This window comes from Tursiops truncatus, chromosome 13 (assembly GCF_011762595.2).
Source record: "Tursiops truncatus isolate mTurTru1 chromosome 13, mTurTru1.mat.Y, whole genome shotgun sequence".
Taxonomy (NCBI): domain Eukaryota; kingdom Metazoa; phylum Chordata; class Mammalia; order Artiodactyla; family Delphinidae; genus Tursiops; species Tursiops truncatus.
Genome location: NC_047046.1, coordinates 75,675,682 through 75,694,488, shown reverse-complemented (window position 1 = coordinate 75,694,488; position 18,807 = coordinate 75,675,682).

Below are 18,807 nucleotides of genomic sequence, written 5' to 3'. Positions count from 1 at the left end.
ACACTCTCTTCTTTCCCTGTCCTCTACAGCACATCGTTGCCCCCTGTAACCTAAAATGCAGCCTAGTCATTCATACTGATGTTGTGTCATGTGTTGGACCTGCTTCCTGGCTCCCCGTGGTATTTATCATCCCCTAGTTCCCCAAGAAATACTTCCTCTAGGATTCGTTTTTGCAGTTGTAGGGGAGGCAAAACTTCACCTCCACCCACCTTAGATTTTCTGCTGGAACTCTAACAAAAAGATTAACATGAGAAGGAGCAGTTTACTAACACGTGCAGCACACATCACATGGGAGAGACCTAAAGGAAAAGTAACTCAAAACAGCAACTTAGGGGCTCCCCTGGTGGCACAGTGGTTAAGAATCCGCCTGCGAACTCAAGGGACACGGGTTTGAGCCCTGGTCCGGGAAGATCCCACATGCCACAGAGCAACTAAGCCCGTGCACCGCAGGTACTGAGCCTGCACTCTAGAGCCTGCGAGCCACAACTACTGAGTCCGCGAGCCACAACTACTGAGTCCACGAGCCACAACTACTGAGCCCGTACACCTACAGCCCGTACTCCGCAGCAAGAGAAGCCACCACAATGAGAAGCCCGCTCACTGCAACGAAGAGCAGCCCCGGCTCGCCGCAACTAGAGAAAGTCCGCGCGCAGCAACAAAGACCCAACGCAGCCAAAAATAAATAAATACAAATAAATAAAATTGAAACAAAACAAAACAGAAACCGGCAACTTAGAATTCCAGCATATATATATATATATATATATATATATATATGTATAGCATCTTCAACAAAGAACAATCAATTTGTAGAGAAATGACAGGACAAAGGAGCTTGAGCTGGGGTAGTGACTTGTGGAGCAGTAACTAGGAAGATGAGGGTTAGTTTAGTGAGGTGTGTTTGTACAGATTCTCAGCCCCAATTCCACATCACTGGTGAGAAGAATGTCTTCCTCCTGGTACAGAGAAGGAAGCTTTCACTCAGGAGTTTTATCTCCTGCTTTCAGGATGAAAAGAAGGGTCAGAGCGCTCTTCTTTCCACCTGTTTCTCAAATGCCTTTAACTCAAAACAAGCAACATGCCAAAACGGTGTATTTTGGGGATGACATGATCTGAACCCCTTCACAGCTAAAGGATTACAAAGGGAACAATGGTACTATGATCCACTCCAAGGCAGGGGAGAGGGTGTTAGCATACGGTGTGTCTGGTGAGAAAAAGTCTGACAGGCACATCTTTATTAAAGCACATGGGACGCTGCTAAGTCCTCCCCCTCCAGCACATCACTAAACAATTAAACACGTCCTCTCCGCGCTTGCGCTGGAGAACCCAGTATGACAAATAGCACTTAAACAGCATTATAGTCAATCATGTCACAAAAGTGACTCGAGCCGAAAACTTCTGAGACTGACAATCTGTTGTCTTCTTATTTTGACTTTCCTCATAGTAGTTCCAATGTTGCATTTTATCTTTTTAAATTTTTACTTATTATAAAACCTCTATTAAAATAACACGAAAGAGGGGAGTTCCCTGGCAATCCAGTGGTTACCACGCAGTGCTTTCAGTGCCGTGGCCCCAGGTTCAAGCCCTGGTCGGGGAACTAAGATCCCACAAGTCTCACAGTGCAGCCAAAAAAAAAAAAACCACGAGAAGGGATTTTGAAAGAAAAAAGCCCCCCACCTCAATTCTAACATCTGTTCTGATTTTCTACATTCCCTCCCAGGCTCTGTTCTTGAGATACTGGTGTTTTATATACATATATATATATATACACACACACACATATATATACACACACACACCCATATACACACATAATCTTAGGGGACAGACAATTTTGTATTCTGTTGTTCCCAACGAATATTATATTAGCATAAAATTCTACTGGATAATATGCTATAATTGATAAAGCTATTCAACTAGTATTGAATAATTTATGATATGTCCTTTATTTTCACACCTATCCTTCCTTATAGATCCACTGCAAAAAAAAAACCTTTAAGCAAAAATATTTCAAAATTAACAAAATATTTCTTGAGATCAGTTTTCAGGAGTGAATGGGACTATGGTGTGAAAGGGAATGAACATTTTTGTGGTTCTTGAATCCACCGCTAAATTGCTGTCCTCAGGGTTGTTATCGGTTTAAGCCGTAAATGTGTAAAATACATTGTCAGGACGCCCCATAACAGTGCAGGAAATGGTCCATCAAGCCAGTGTTCTCTGATAGGACTTTCTGAGGGCCACATCCCACATATGAACCGAGGAGTATCCGCGCCTCATATCCGCTCATGATCTGCCAAAATGAGGCTCAATTGGTGCAAACCTATGACATCTGTTCCCAGGCAACTTCCACAATACTGTATAGTTATTTTTTCCTTGAATATTGACATTTCTGCATACGTGTGGATATATTTCCATTGTAACTCACCCAGGTCCAAAATACCAGAGAGGGGTGTTGAGAGTCCACAGAAACTCAGAGCCACCAGATTTTCCAAGATTGGCAAGAATTCAGAGTGGCTTGGTATGCAAGAAAGCACTAACCTTTGTGCTGTGATGGTTCCATATCTTAAATATTTTCTTTTAAAATCAGATTTGGCTCAAAAAGCATGTGGGTATTTAACTGACAAGGAACAATCCAAATTTTAAAAATGTCTCCAGTGGAGAAAAGAACAACATTGTGCTCTCTCTCCAACATTACTCCTCCCTATCTGTGCGTTTCTCACCGCATTTTCCACCTGCCCTCCAAGCTAGGTCTCTCAGAAGAGCAGCTTATGAACTATGCCACCCTCTTCATGATAAACATTCAGCTCTTCATTCCTCTTGCTATTTCACAGATATGTATGAAGGTGAAATCAATGATATACATGAAGACTTTTAAAAACTAGAAATAAAGAACTAGGGCTCAACGAATAGATATTGATTGGTATTAATGATCATTAACATTTCCAAAACAGCAAGAAAAAGAAAGATAATATGGCTAAAAATAAGAACTTGGAAAAAATTGCTCATGTAGAGGTCAATTTAAGAATAAAGTTGAACATGATTTTGGAAGCCTGGTCATAAATATATCAAGTTGGTATTAAAAGTGTTGCATTTTAGGTCAGTCCAAGTAAATAGGCTTTTTTGGGCTTCCTCAGAAAATGCAAAATTTTAGTAAAAAATAGTGGATATCTTTTTCCCCCCAAAATCCTTTCCCCCTTCAGATAAATATGTATGAAATTTCAGCTGATGTATGTTAACACAGTGTTGAGACAGACATCAAGGCAATAACTGATAGCCCACTAGTGGGTAATATTCTGATATTCATCCAATAAACAGCCTTCAAATGTTTGCAATGCTCAGTTTTCTGTGGTCAGCCCTTTGGAGGATTAAATAAGAATAAAATTATCATTTCCAGTTATAAATATAACTTTTCTTCATAAGGAAGGATTTGATATTTAGGTGATGTGGTGTATAAATTGCTTGCTGCTATATTGAGGGCTGAGCGCAGGCTTATCATGCCTAGAAGCTGGAATTGAGGCAGTGAATGAATCAGTGGTCGTTATTGTTTTAAATCCCAATTTGCCTATTCTGAGATATTAAAATAGGGAAGCAGGGAACATTACAAACTGTAATTTGCTTATTTACTGTGATTTTTGGTGCACCAGGAGAGCTTCTTTGAGCAATAAACTCTCTCACTTGTTTGCTAGTCCCTAAAATACTGAGACACATGATTCCTTTGCTTTCAGAAACTGACCTCTTTGAAAATGTTAGAGGTAACTAGTTGAGCTGCGGGTTGTTGACAGCCATTTACATTTGGTATGATGGGGTTTCAGGGTTTGTCTTGAGAGGTATTTTGTTTGGGAAACAGCTTAAGACCCAAAATATGGGAGAGAGACTCCAGTGACAGGCTGGGGAGGTCCAGAGAAAACTGTGGCTCACATCACACCACAGTTTGGCCTAGGATTGGCATTGTAGAAACCACCACCACCAAATCTTAAAAAAGAGGTAAATCTGAAGTCTTTCTCTAACCAGGTGGAACAACATGACCTTCTACGAGATGACTACGTACATAGGCAAGAAAGTGAACGAACCTTCAGGAAAAACATCTGGACTCTTCTTTAGAGAACACTGCACTAAGATGAAGTTTGTTTTTTTTTTTAACATCTTTATTGGAGTATAATTGCTTTACAACAGTGTGTTAGTTTCTGCTGTATAACAAAGTGAATCAGCTATATGTATACCTATATCCCCGTATCTCCTCCCTCTTGCATCTCCCTCCCACCCTCCCTATCCCACCCCTCTAGGTGGTCACAAAGCACCGAGCTGATCTCCCTGTGCTATGCGGCTGCTTCCCACTAGCTATCTATTTTACATTTGGTAGTGTATATATGTCCATGCCACTCTCTCACTTCGTCCCAGCTTACCCATCCCCCTCCCTGTGTCCTCAAGTCCATTCTCTACATCTGTGTCTTTATTCCTGTCCTGCCCCTAGGTTCTTCAGAACCTTTGTTTTTTTAAGATTCCATATATATGTGTTAGCATATGGTATTTGTTTTTCTCTTTCTCACTTACTTCACTCTGTATGACAGTCTCTAGGTCCATCCACCTCACTACAAATAACTCAATTTTGTTTCTTTTCATGGCTGAGTAATATTCCATTGTATATATGTGCCACATCTTCTTTATCCATTCATAAGATGAAGCTTTAACCATCCAGAATAAGTCAGGCCTGGGAGAGAGAGATGGGCAGCAGAAGAGGGGGCCCTCTTGGGGTGAGTACGTAAGTGCCATCCCAGCTGCCAGAAGGTGGTATTAAATGGGCGAGACTTTGGTGGGAACCCAACCCTGTATCACTTGAGTGTGCGGGTTTTACTAGAGTCTTGTGCACGAAAGAGACAAGAAAGTAGAGATTGATTGCCCAGTGACTTTCTTTTTCCAAACTTGCTTTTCTATAAAACAGTTTGGGACCGAACATGCAGATTCTTAATCACCTCGTCCCCCTCAGATGTGGTGACTCAGGTAGAATGTTCCCAGCCAGGTAAGCCATGGTCTGCCTACCCCTAGTCAAGAGCAGTGCCCAGCTGTCCTCCTGGGAGAATCTGCTTCAAGACCCTTAATTTGCAAAGCCCTCTGTTACAGCAGCCTAAGGAATTATTCTTAGGACTCAAGCGTTGTAAAACAGCCAAAGCTCCCTTCAATTCTTTCTCGAGAGGGCCCCTATTATGTGGGGACATGCCAACCCCACCCTCCAGCCTGCTTCCTGCTTGGCAATTTAGAAAGAAAGCAGAACAGTTAGCTTTCCCAGTCCATTATTCACCTCTGAAAGGTAATCAAAGGGAATGCCTTTCCTCCTATTATCCCATTGTTCAATTTTATGGAGGACTGCCTCTGAATATAGATGTTGTCAAAGCAGCCAAGAACCTAATGTAAACAAGAGTTTCCTAATAATACTTGTTCAAACTATCTTATTCCCATGGCTAGCACTGACGAATTCCTGAAGGACACAGTGAGGCTTCCATATGATTTAACCTACTTTAATAGCTGAACATCTATCTGCAGGACACCCTAGAAGGCCATGGGGGCACAAGCTTTAAACATCATACAAATGGAATCATTCAGTGTGTACACTTTGTGTCTGGCTTCTTTGTTTGCTCAAGCTCATGTGAGAATTCATTATGTTGCTGTATGAAGCTGTAATCTATCATTTTAATTTCTGTATAGAAATCCCATCGTAGAAATTTAATTCCATCATAGGACTATACCACCATTTATTTATCCGTTTTGCCTATGATGGACATTTTGGGCTGTTTCCAACTTGGAGCAAGTATTAGTTTCCCACTGCTACTGTAACAAATGACCACACATTTAGTGGCTTAAGATAACACAAAGTTGTTAGCCTGTAGTTCTGGAAGTCAGAAGTCTAAAGTGTGTCCACGGGTTGCACGACTTTTGGAGCCTTTGGAGGAGAAGCCATTTTCTTGCCTTTGACAGCATCTAGAGGCCACATACAGTCTTTATCTTTAGCTCATGGTTCCTTTCTCTAACTTCAAAGCCAGTAACATAGCATCTATTCTCCTCTCTGACCTCTGCTTCCATCCATACATTTCTCTCTGACTTTGACCCTCCTGTGTCCTCCTTATAAGGATCCTTGTGATTACGTTGGGCCCACCTGGATAATCTGCCCATCTCAACATCCTTAACTTTATCACCACCACAACCCACAGATCAACAAGTATCCCAGCAAAAAAACGGAAAAAGTCATCACTGCAGCCATGGCCAGAGAGTTAAGCAACTCCATCTCAGAACTGCATCCTATTTTCTCCAAAGCCCATGTTCTTGCTATTTCTAACATGCCATTTATTTCATCTATTAACTGCTTTTAAGGTCCTACCTGATGGACTCCACGTTTTCTATCTAATCTTATGTCCCCTATATCTTACCTTGGTCTTCCCATCATACTTTTTCAATACTCTTCTCCCTCTTGTTTGCAAATACCAAATGCATGCCCGATTGTGTTCCTTTGTTATGTTATTTCAGCCTCTCCTCACTTTTCTTTGAAATGTCTGCCCTTTGATTATTTTTTGTCTAATGTATAAGAAAATAGATACATAAGTATTAAAGTAAAAAAGAGGGTCATCTCTGTGTCACTGAAATTGCCTTGAACACCAGCAGTGGTACACATCACATTCTTGAAACTCTGAGCTGGGTTGAGAAGCAGGGGCTTCACCTCACTGTGGAGGTGAGAGGATTCGCAGTGAGCTGTCTGGGATGTTACCAAAAGGACTTATGCGTCTAACAGCATTACACCACACGACCTGTACAGTCCTTTACATTTTGAGATTCTCATTCCAGTTTCAAAATCTAAAAACTAGCACACAATTCTGGAAACATTTGTTTTATTTAAGTATAACTCAAAAATTAAATATATGCTCTACAGCCCTCCTCCAAAGCTAGAAATTACAGGCCTCCCTCGAAGATGGGTAACACTCTTAATTAGAGACATAAATAACTGTAACATTTATATCAGTGGGTTCCACAGGATTGCTCGTATTTCACTGGATCCTGGGGAGAAGGCAGTCTGCAGTAATCGCTGGATTCCCCACATCAAAAAGCACGCAAACAAATTAAAAAACCCTGCTTTGGTGAAAATGGACATGGTGAAATGTTTGCAGTGTGACGGGTTTATTATTTCTTTGAGACTTATTTGAAGAGTAATGCCAACCATCCCAGGTAGACTAAAATCTATGTGAACTGTTAAGCCCATCAAGAGAAGACCCCTCCGCCGAGCCCCTGTGTCACCCATGCCAAGACTCAATCCCTCTGCTGTAGCCTCAGGCTATTTCCTCTCCTTTTCTCAGCAGAAATGGACATTAGCTGGTCACTAAGTCTGTAAAATAACCCCCGAGGTGCTGGTCACCACAATCATTAACCTGCCCCTCAATCCTCTCCCTCCAATAACCCTCATCTCTGTAACCTGTCCTTAGCTGGCGCTATGTGAAAACTGAACTCTAACCCATCCCTCATCTTGGAATTTTCTCTGAATCTGTTTCACCCTAAAGAGGACAGAAGTGAAACCAGCACTGGGTGTGACACTGGGACAAAGACGGGGACTGTCTCAGAATTATGCATGCTGTGAAAAACAGGGCTACTCGATTGTGTCTTCAGAGGATATTATTACAATGAAGAAAACACAGCTCCTGCTGGATGAGATGCCTGACAAGGTGCAGCCAGCACAATGATGTCATACCCAGGGGAGGAACACAAACACCCCAGGGGTTGAGCACAACTCCCCAGGGAGATGAAGCCAACAGGGCAGGAGGGCCCTTGCCAGCCAAACCAGTTGTAAACAAATCAAGGTAAATATGAATGAGTCCTTTTGTTCAATGAGATTCTAAACCCTGGGAAAGCTGAGAAGCATCATATATGTGTCATATATCATAGAAGTATCATACGTCAAGACACAGATGACAAATACCCGCACTGCTGTCTTATACATCACAAGCAGGAAGTAAATGCACCAACTGATAACAAGAAGCAATTTCTTCAGCCCCCTTTCCTTAGGTGAAATTGAAGACATGCAGTCAGAGCAGACAGATGGAGAATTACCCAAGTTCTGCCTTGGTTTTCTACTTCTGTTAGGGTCTTTGAGGGGCCCCAAGAGATAACACTCTTCTTTCTTGCCTGCTTTATGAGCCAATTGAGAAACAGATCAAGAAAGATGGCAGGTGAAGGCTACAACGACACCTTTATTAAGCTGATACTGAGGATGGAGCTTATATCTGTGAGCAAATAAACTTTCCAGTACTGAACTGCAGTCACAGCAGCCTGGACCATGGCAGCCTCCCACCCGGCCCTGCCCTTCCCCAGCCCAACGCTCAGTTCACGTGCCCTGAGGGCAGGGCAGCTCCCAAAAAGGAAAACAGAGAGGGGCTGAGCCAGTCACATTGGTTTGTTCTCTCTAAATTTCCTATCAGCCAAATCACTCCATCTTCTCTGAGCAGAGGGTGAGACAGCCCCGGGTGTTACATAGCGAATACATGAATGAATATGTAAGCAAGTGTAGGTGTGTACTGCGTGCATGGGCATATGTGTGCATGCACAGGTGTACATGTGTGTCTGAATGTACATGTGTGCCTGTATCGAGCACTAGAGCCAGGTGTACATATTTGGGCAGATTCCTTTCAACAAGCATTCCTTGAGTACCAATGATTATGGCAACTGTGAAGAGGAGTATTACATTTCTCTAGAGGCAAAAAGCTTGTAAGCTGGTAGGAAAGATAGATACGTAAGCAACCATTCGTAGCACAAGATCAAAGATGCTAAATGCAGTAACAGCACAAAGAAGAGGAGAGTTGTTCTGATCTGCAGGACGGCAGGGATATTTGAGATCAGCTTGAGAGGAGATGGGAGGTGCCTGAGGGCATTCCAGGCAAAGGCGTAGCAGGAGCTCAGGCCAGAGGTGGAAATACAGGGCATGTTTAAGCAATAAGTCATTTGCCGTGCCAGGGCAGAAATTAATATGAGAGTTAGCACACCAGACCAGACCAGACCAGGGACAACATCGTGCCTTTTTCCACCTGATTTCATAGGATACATGGTAACGAATGATGGGAGATGGCCAACTTGTGAAGAACCTCGACTGTTGTACTAAGAAATGTGAACTTCCTTTCTTAAGGCAAAGGGAAACCATTATGTCCAAGCGGAGAAAGGCCATGACAAGAGTGGATTAGAAATTTCAGGGTGAAGGGGTTATTACACCGGCTTGGGTGAGAGAAAATGAGGGCCTGAACTAGGTGACAGAAAGGAGGGATCAAAGAGGTGACACTTCTAGCGATACACTCGAAAGTATTCTATTAGCACGAGGAGGCTGCTTTCGGATTGGGTGACTGGCTGTATAATGATGTCACCCGCACCAGGAGGAAGAGGATGATAGGGTAAGAGAGATGAAGTTAATTCCGAACTACTGTGTCTGCCCTGAACTTTGTAACCCCAAAGCCTACATAGATGTTGACTTCGGGGGACTGCGTCCTCTAGCTGGTTAGGCAGCAAAGAATGAACGTTTTCTCTCGTCACTATGCTTCGCCTTCCAGAGAAAACTGTTTACTTCTGGAGGAGGCCAATTCCTCTCCCATCTGGAACCTTTCGTCTCTAATGAATTCATCTCTGTAGCTCAAACTCAAGAAAAGTCTCAATGTGCACCCTCAGCGGGAGCCCCGAAGAAGCAGAGCTCCTGGAACAGGGGATGTATTGCTCTTGCTCTGGCCTGCTCTGCTCAGCCTAGCAAAGCCACTACGGTGGGCACGTCCAGGGGTGTACGACCTGAGAGAGTGAGAACGGGACCTAAAGCACATCAGCTGTGAATAGGCACGTCTGTGGGTCCAAGGAGAAGTCAAGTTCCAGGAGACGACAGGCTGCCTGGTGGCTCCAGTCAACAGATGAGGCTCTGCTGGGCCAGCTGGGATGCAGAAGCAGAAGAAAGCACCCTCAGTCTGCCACACCAGCCTGGAAGGATGCAGAGAAGGCCTTCAGCTGCAGGATTCAGTAGAACCGGGGTCTGAACAAAGGATGAAGGTGGAAGGGCAAACAGAATAGCAACTGAGATGGATTCCAAGAATGAAGAGTGGTTAGCCAGAAATATGGCAGCTAAAAGCCAACAGTGGGTGGATTCCCAAAGTAGGGACCTGAAAATTGAAAGGGATTGAAAAATCAAAGATCCAGTGATACGAAGACATATGCACTAAGGGCTGCTGCTGGTTCTAAGGGGTGTGGGGCTGTCTGCGAAAGCTCAGCGGGCACTGGGGTCACTGGTCTGCAGAAGAGTTGATAGCTGTTAACTAAATTGTAAGCTCCTGGAAGGCACAGAGTTCAGAGGTGAGGTCTTGACCAGCAGGCAACCAATGGATATTGGTTGATCAATTGCTTAAATAATACTTTCAAGAGGACAGTCTCTTAATTGCTACTTTACACTTTTGGAATGGCTTTGATTTTTCTAGTCTCTCTCTTTTTTTTCCCCTGGCAGCTGTTATTGCTCCAGCAAACTGAAGCTGCTGCTATTTCAGCATCATTGCTAAGAAGGGCATCGGAGCATCTTAATGTCAGGCTGAGCTCACTCATCCAGATTAATTCCTTAGATGTTCAGCAGAATTTCAAGTGAAGTCACCTTTCGGTCGGAACAAAAGGCAGATAACTCACTTTATCCGTGAGCCTTTTATCTTGTTGACAAACTCCAATTCTCATCCATTCCAATTTTCATGGCAATCCAAGAAATTGCCAGAAGAATCAATGTGGACTTTGGAAAGATACACTTTGCTCCTTGCTGTCATGTGAAGCCCCCATCGTCCTGGCAGTTTCTGATTCAGTTCCAAGAGGACCACAGAAACATGGTCACTGTGTTCCCTAAGCTTCTCACTGGTTTTAAAGAAGTAGCTGGTTTCCACTTTCTTTATGTAAACTTTACGAATTACCTCCAAAGGCCAAGAGTCCAAGAAGACATGCAGAATCTTGGAGTTTGAGAGGACATGTGAGGTCACCTAACCCCTCCTGTGTCAGATGGGTAAGCTGAGGCTCAGAGAATGATCCTTGCCTAAGGTCCCACTAAGTGGAATGTTGGCACTTGGAACTGAGCTTCCCATGTTCTAAATGGCATGACTCCTCATTGACAGAAATACTCACAGTGGATCCAAATATTAAAAAATGAATGCAAAAAATGATTAAAATATAATAAAAAAGCAATCAAAACAAAAAACGCAAAAATAAGGGGGGGAAGTCTTAACAAAATAATAATGCATACGGCATTTGCTGCCCAGACCAGGTAATCATTCTGCTTAACACACTTATGCATCCATAAGATAAAGCACTCTCAAGCTGTCTATACATGTAGACCTCAAAAGGCACGTTATATTCCCTTTTTCTCTGCAAAAATGACAAGCAGTTATAATCTTTTTCTGAGCAAGTGATGACCCTCCCTAGCACACAGCATCATGAAAACTCAGGTAGGTAAGTTTCACCTTTCACCTCTCAGTTTTTATCCCCAGAACAAAGGAAAATTATAAGGCATTGCACTAACAATGGAAACGCAACCTCTTTTTTTTTTTTTTTCCTGTTTTTTTGTTGCTAGGGTATAAGATCACGTGTGCCATAAAACTCTCTCCCGTCTGTCTGGTTTTGCAAACTTCTCTGGGACCCGGTTTTTACAGTTGAGCAATTAATTCTCTCTAACACTTGGGAGCTGCTGAAATAAAGATTTCAGAGAGAGCAGTTTATGACCTTATGCCTTTACGAGTTGTACTGAAAACTGACTTCCTGCATTACTGGGAGAGAAAAATCTATTTAAATCTCTTGGGTGAATACTTCAACAGCCTGGTTTCATTTTGAAACTAATCCTTTGTTATAGTTTAGAAGGCATGATGAATGACGCCACTTCAAATATTAATATTGTTATAACCCTAGATAACACGCTTCTTCCTCGATTCAGAGGTTTTTTACAACATGTCAACAATTCCATAAAGCCCCTCCTACAACATTTGAAGTCTGGTCCAATACAAGAAAACAAAAAACCCCGTTGTTTGATACTGTTGAAAAAGCATGAAAAACTGTTAAATATCTATAAACCTAACCCCCCCAAATCACATGAAGTTATGGAAAAAACTTAAAACTCTAATAAAGGATATAAAAGACCACCTAAACAAGCTGACATATGTAGCATATTTATGAGTGGGCCAACTTAGCACAGAATAGACGATCATTTTCCTTAAATTAATCTCTAAATTAATGCAATTTAAATCAAAATCTCAAGATGATTTTTTCCAGCTTTATTGAGATACAATTGACACATAATAGTATTTAAGCTTAAGGTGTGCAGTGTGATGACTTGATACACATATGTATATACTGTGAAATGATTATTGCTCTAAAAAAATGAAGGTTATTAAAACAGAAAGACATTCTACAGCTCCTCCCATCAGGAGGTAGGTGGAGTCTTTTTTGCCACTTCTTGAATCTGGGCTTGGTCATATGACTTGCTTTGGCCCACTGGGTACTAACGATTTGAAGAAGCAGAGGCTTGAAAAGCATGTGTACATGGGGGCTTGCCCCGCCCCCAGCTGCTGGAGGCCCCGAGATCATCACGTGAAGAGGCCTGGGCTAGCCTCCTGGAGGATGAGAGGTCCAGCCACCCCAGCTGAGGTGCCCATGATGTGAGACCATACCTCGACCATCCATCCCCAGGAAGCAGGCCCAGTCCAGAAGGACCACCCTGCCAGCCCATCGTAATTCACCACTGTTGGCTTAAGCCACTATGCTTTGGATTGGGTCTGTTATTACAGCAAAAGGTAGCTGATTCAAGCAGGGGCACAAAAAGTAGAAACTGCAAAGGAAAAAAAAAAGAAAAGGATGAATTTAATGACATCAAAAGTAAAACTTTTTCTTCAAAATAAGACAACCCTAGACAAAGGTAACAGAGAGGAGATGTGCTGGAAGAAGATATTTTGCAAAACTAGGACAAAGGATTAAAATCCAGAACATCTAAGGAACTCCTGCAGTTTAGCGAGAAAAAAACAGAAAAATGGGCAAAAATATGAAAAAGGAATTCACAGAAGTAAATGCAGAATGGCTAATAAATAGATGAGGAGACTCTCAAACTCACTAGTAATCAGAGAAATGCAGATTGTGTTAAAAATGAGATACTACATGGAGGTGTCTCAAAAAACTAAAAACAGGACTACCATATGATCTAACAACTCCACTCCTGGGTATCTATCCGGAAAAACAAAAACGCTAATTCAAAAAGATACATGCACCCCAATGTTTACAGCAGCACTATTCACAACAGCCAAGAAGACAAGGAAACAACCTAAATGTCCATCGACAGATGAATGGATAAAGAAGATGTGGTACATATATACAATGGAATATTACTCAGCCCTAAAAGAGTGAAATGATGCCATTTGCAGCTACATGGATGGACTTGGAAGGTATTATGCTAAGTGAAATAACTCAGACAGAGAAAGACAAGTGTTGTATGATATCACTTGTATGTGGAATCTAAAAAATATAACAAACTAGTGATTATAAAAAAAAAGAAGCAGACTCACAGATACAGAGAACAAACTAGTGGTTACCAGTGGGGAAAGGGAAAGGAGAGGGTCATTATAGGGGTAAGGGATTAAGTGGTACAAACTGTTATGTGTAAAATAAGCTACAAGGATATAACGTACAACACAGGGAAAATAGCCAATATTTTATAATAACCATAAATGGAGAATAACCTTTAAAAATTGTGGATCATTATATTGTACACTTGTAACTTACATAATATTGTACATCAACTAAACTTCAATAAAAAATGAGATACTACCTTATAACCATTAGACTGGTAAAAAATATAATGTTGTGTAACAGCAAGTGCTGACAAGGATGCGGGGAAATGGAAGTCCTTATTGCACTACAGATGGGCGGGAGTCACTTGCTGCTGCCATTTTTGGAGGTCAGTTGGGCAATACTAGTGAAAACATGTATATGCATATTCTCCATGTGACCCAGAAATACTGTTCCTGGGTGACAGCCCAGAGGAACTGAGACGTGCCGAAAGAGACTCATGTCGGTGTGTCCGCACTAGCGTTGTCAGTGTAAATGGCTGTAAACAGGCTAGCTGTCCTTCAGTGAAAGAGTGGACATGTCATCTGTGGTACATGCACAGGGTGGAAAAACTAGACAACAGTCATAAGCAGTAAATAAATTTGACTTATACCAACATGGTTACATCTCAGAAACATCATGACGAGTGAAAAAAAGTACAATGAGACGTATAACACAAAACTGGTTATGTGAAGGAAAGTCTACTTTATATATATGAAGCTATGCAAGGTGAGTTAGAAGAACATGTGATAAAACCCAGAATGGATGTTTATAAGAGGAGAATAATATGAGCGATTAAATGGCTATAATAAAATAAAATCAGAAATTTAGTTTTATACGTGTACCTACTGCTATGAGTTTTACTGACAAAGTTGTGATTTGGAAGACCAAGTAAAAATATATTTCTAAACCAAAAAAGAGCTTCGTTTATGTAAGTAGAAAAAAATGCAGAGTGATCTCCCCAACTTTGGCAACATTTTGCTAGTCCCACTAGCATCACTATTAGCCTATAACTCTAAATGGATGCCCAGTGGAAAACAAAACAGGACAAAAGGCATCTTTCCTCTTTTTAAAGGAAGAATCCATGTAGCTAACTCCCAGGTTTGTTGCTGAAATCATATACTAAAGGGCTAGTGGTCCCCTTCCCTCTCACCACAGACTGGCCTCCACAGTGCATTCTGTTCTACGGCTGTGCTTTGTAACAACTATTTCTTTAAATATGAATTCAATACCTATGCAGGGCCTCCTACGCTATACCTCTCTTGAGTATAATTTCATTGAATTTACATCCAAAGGTGAAACCAAAATTATTTTATATTCCTACCTGAGAACAGCCACTCATGTAAGAAATAAGGGGTTGTTTCTTGGGTTAGTTAAGAATTTGTCCTGGCTCTGGTCTTATTACTTTGGTTATACCTGGTTGAGATTTTCACAGCCATTTGAATTTGTGAAATACACCCTCCTTTGCCTTCTTCCCCAGAGAGCAGCCCATGATGAGATCATAGGTGTTCATGTAGTGGGTTAGGATGGGGGAGAGCGCTAAGCATGAGGAACAGACAAAATCCAACGTAATGACACATAATTAATATTATGTGTCAACGTGGCTGGGCCATGGTGCCCAGATATTTGGTAAAACATTATTCTTGATGCTTTGTGAGTGATTTTAGAGGAGATTAACATTTAAATCGGTGGCCTTTCATTGAACTGCCCTCCACACTGTGGGTGGGTCTCATCCAATCAGTCACAGGCCTGAATAGCATGGAGACTGACCTCTCTCCAGCCTGACGGCCTTTGGATATGAGCCTGACAGCTCATCCTACAGATTTTGGACTTGCCAGACAATTCTTCAAAATAATTTCTCTCTCTGTCTCCATATGTACATATCCTACTGTTCTGTTTCCCCGGAGAGCTCTAATATACCACGGAACTCCTGTAAGGAGCTGATCAGAAGAAGACAAAGAGCGTGCGCCATCAGCTTCTGACCTCAGGGTTGGCGGTTTGGGATCAGTGATGAGGAACAATTTCAGAACAGCACAGTGGAAAGATGCTCAGATTTTGTGCAGGTAGTGCTCAATTTCCAACAAACAGAACTGTTTACATAAGAGGGGGAAACATCCCTAAAACAACAAGCACCCCCCCCCCCAAACCCTATCCATTTTAACCACAACGATTCACCAGATGCCTCAGCTTGACTTCCCAGAATGTGAAACAATTCCATGAAGGAAATGAGCTGATTTTAAAAACTGGAAATAACATAGGATTTCTTTTTTCATTTGTTTTGTTTTGCTTTTTACTCTCATCACTCAATACGATCCAGTTGCCGTAATGTATGAGTCCTATGTGGATCAGGTTGGATGCCAGGTTAAACATGAAGAAGTCAGAGGGAAATGTCAGGCCAGTGAGTGGAAAGGGAAGGTGGGTCGCTCAGCCTGTCGTAGAAATAGGATCACAGGGAATTTTTCCCTGTTGTAAATTTCTAATATTGCCATCATGAAACTGTTTGACCAATAAATAACCTTGTCTAGATTTAAGCATTCCTTAGGAGAAACAAACATGCTAACCTTTCCTCTCCATTGTGCTTTGGAGAAGCTTGACTGACTTCCCCACGAGACCACAATCACATCACTTTTTCCTCGTCATCGTTACGTTTAACTACAGGCAAAAGAGGACACGAACACTAATCAGAGTCATAATAGACGTGTGGACGGAAACAGAATCCTAGGGTCAGAAGGAAACTTGGAAAAGTGTTTGGTCTATCCCCACGGCTCTTGGGCTGCACCTAAACCCTTTTTTTTTTAACATCTTCATTAGAGTATAACTACTTTACAATGGTGTGTTAGTTTCTGCTTTATAACAAAGTGAATCAGTTATACATATACATACATCCCCATATCTCTTCTCTCTTGCGTCTCCCTCCCTCCCACCCTCCCTATCCCACCCCTCTAGGTGGTCACAAAGCACCGAGCTGATCTCCCTGTGCTATGCGGCTGCTTCCCACTAGCTATCTATTTTATGTTTGGTAGTGTATATATGTCCATGCCACTCTCTCGCTTCGTCCCAGCTTACCCTTCCCCCTCCCCATATCCTCAAGTCCATTCTCTAGTAGGTCTGTGTCTTTATTCCCATCTTGCCCCTAGGTTCTTCATGACCATTTTTTGTTGTTGTTTTTTTAGATTCCATATATATGTGTTAGCATACGGTATTTGTTTTTCTCTTTCTGACTTACTTCACTCTGTATGACAGACTCTAGGTCCATCCACCTCACTACAAATAACTCAATTTCGTTTCTTCTTATGGCTGAGTAATATTCCATTGTACATATGTGCCACATCTTCTTTATCCATTCATCTGTTGATGGACACTTAGGTTGCTTCCATGTCCTGGCTATTGTAAATAGAGCTGCAATGAACATTGTGGTACATGACTCTTTTTGAATTACGGTTTTCTCGGGGTATATGCCCAGTAGTGGGATTGCTGGGTCGTATGGTAGTTCTACTTTTAGTTTTTTAAGGAACCTCCATACTGTTTGTTCTCCATAGGGGCTCTATCAATTTATATTCCCACCAACAGTGCAAGAGGGTTCCCTTTTCTCCACACCCTCTCCAGCATTTATTGTTTATAGACTTTTTGATGATGGCCATTCTGACCAGTGTGAGATGATATCTCATTGTAGTTTTGATTTGCATTTCTCTAATGATTAATGATGCTGAGCATTCTTTCATGTGTTTTTGGCAATCTGTATTATCTTCTTTGGAGAAATGTCTATTTAGTCTTCTGCCCATTTTTGGATTGGGTTGTTTATTTTTTTCATATTGAGCTGCATCAGCTGCTTGTAAATTTTGGAGATTAATCCTTTGTCACTTGCTTCAGTTGCAAATATTTTCTCCCATTCTGAGGGTTATCTTTTCGTCTTGTTTATGGTTTCCTTTGCTGTGCAAAAGCTTTTAAGTTTCATTAGGTCCCATTTGTTTATTTTTGTTTTTATTTCCATTTCTCTAGGAGATGGGTCAAAAAGGATCTTGCTGTGATTTAGGTCATAGAGTGTTCTGCCTATGTTTTCCTCTAGGAGTTTGATAGTGTCTGTCCTTACATTTAGGTCTTTAATCCATTTTGAGTTTATTTTTGTGTATGGTGTTAGGGAGTGTTCTAATTTCATTCTTTTACATGTAGCTATCTAGTTTTCCCAGCACCACTTATTGAAGAGGCTGTCCTTTCTCCACTGTACATTCCTGCCTCCTTTATCAAAGATAAGGTGAGCATATGGTGCCGCACCTGAACTCTTAAAGCCCTCAGGAATTTACTGTGCTGAAGACCTCCAAGGACAATACCTCATGTGTCTTTGAAACTCATTCTAGTGTCTAAGAATATGTACTGTCAGGAAGTTCGGTGTTGTGAGTAAGTTTGGGCTCCGCTCACACCCACTTCCTCCAGCTCTGAGCTCCGGTGGAGATGGACAGCAGCTGTGCACACAGTCCAGCCCAGGACACACGTGATGGTCATCACCGAAACAGCCCCTGCCCACCCCCGCCCCTAGCCTTCTCTTCTCTGGGTTAAATGACTGCAGCCCCTTTAATATCTTCTCATTGGTTTCATTCTCTGGATTTAGGCCTACCTGTGCCTAACCTTGGACAAGTTGTCCAGTGGAGCGTTGGTCACTATTGGCTCTCCGGTGACCAACTGTCCCAGTTTGCCAGGGCCTTCCAAGGACATGGGACTTTCAGAGCTGAAACCAGGACATGCTGGCTGAGTTGGCTCTCTAAGGGGGAGAAATGTCTCACCCCCAAATTTCGAGGACACTGCAAACATCACAGATTTGTACCTGTGCCTTGGCTCAAATCCTCAGAGTGCGTAGAAAGCCTGGCTTCTCTCGCTCAGATTCATTGCCCAAAAGGTGTCCCTCTTGTTGGAAGGGTTACGGGCAATGAGCCGTCCTCCGGTGCTAAAACAGAACATCTCAATTAATGACGTGTCACTGTCTGGACACGGAAAGACCAGTCTTAAGGTTCTCTTTTGTTGTTCTGTCCTCAGCACAGACCTCCGTCTGGAGGGGACACGGCAGAGTGCTTGCCCCGCAGGGCACAGCACCTGGGTGTCCTCCACCAGTCACCTGGGGGAATGGACACGTGGGGATGCAGCACATGTGACTAGAAAAAAGAATCAGGAGCAAAAACAGGAACAGAAATGAAGTGTGTG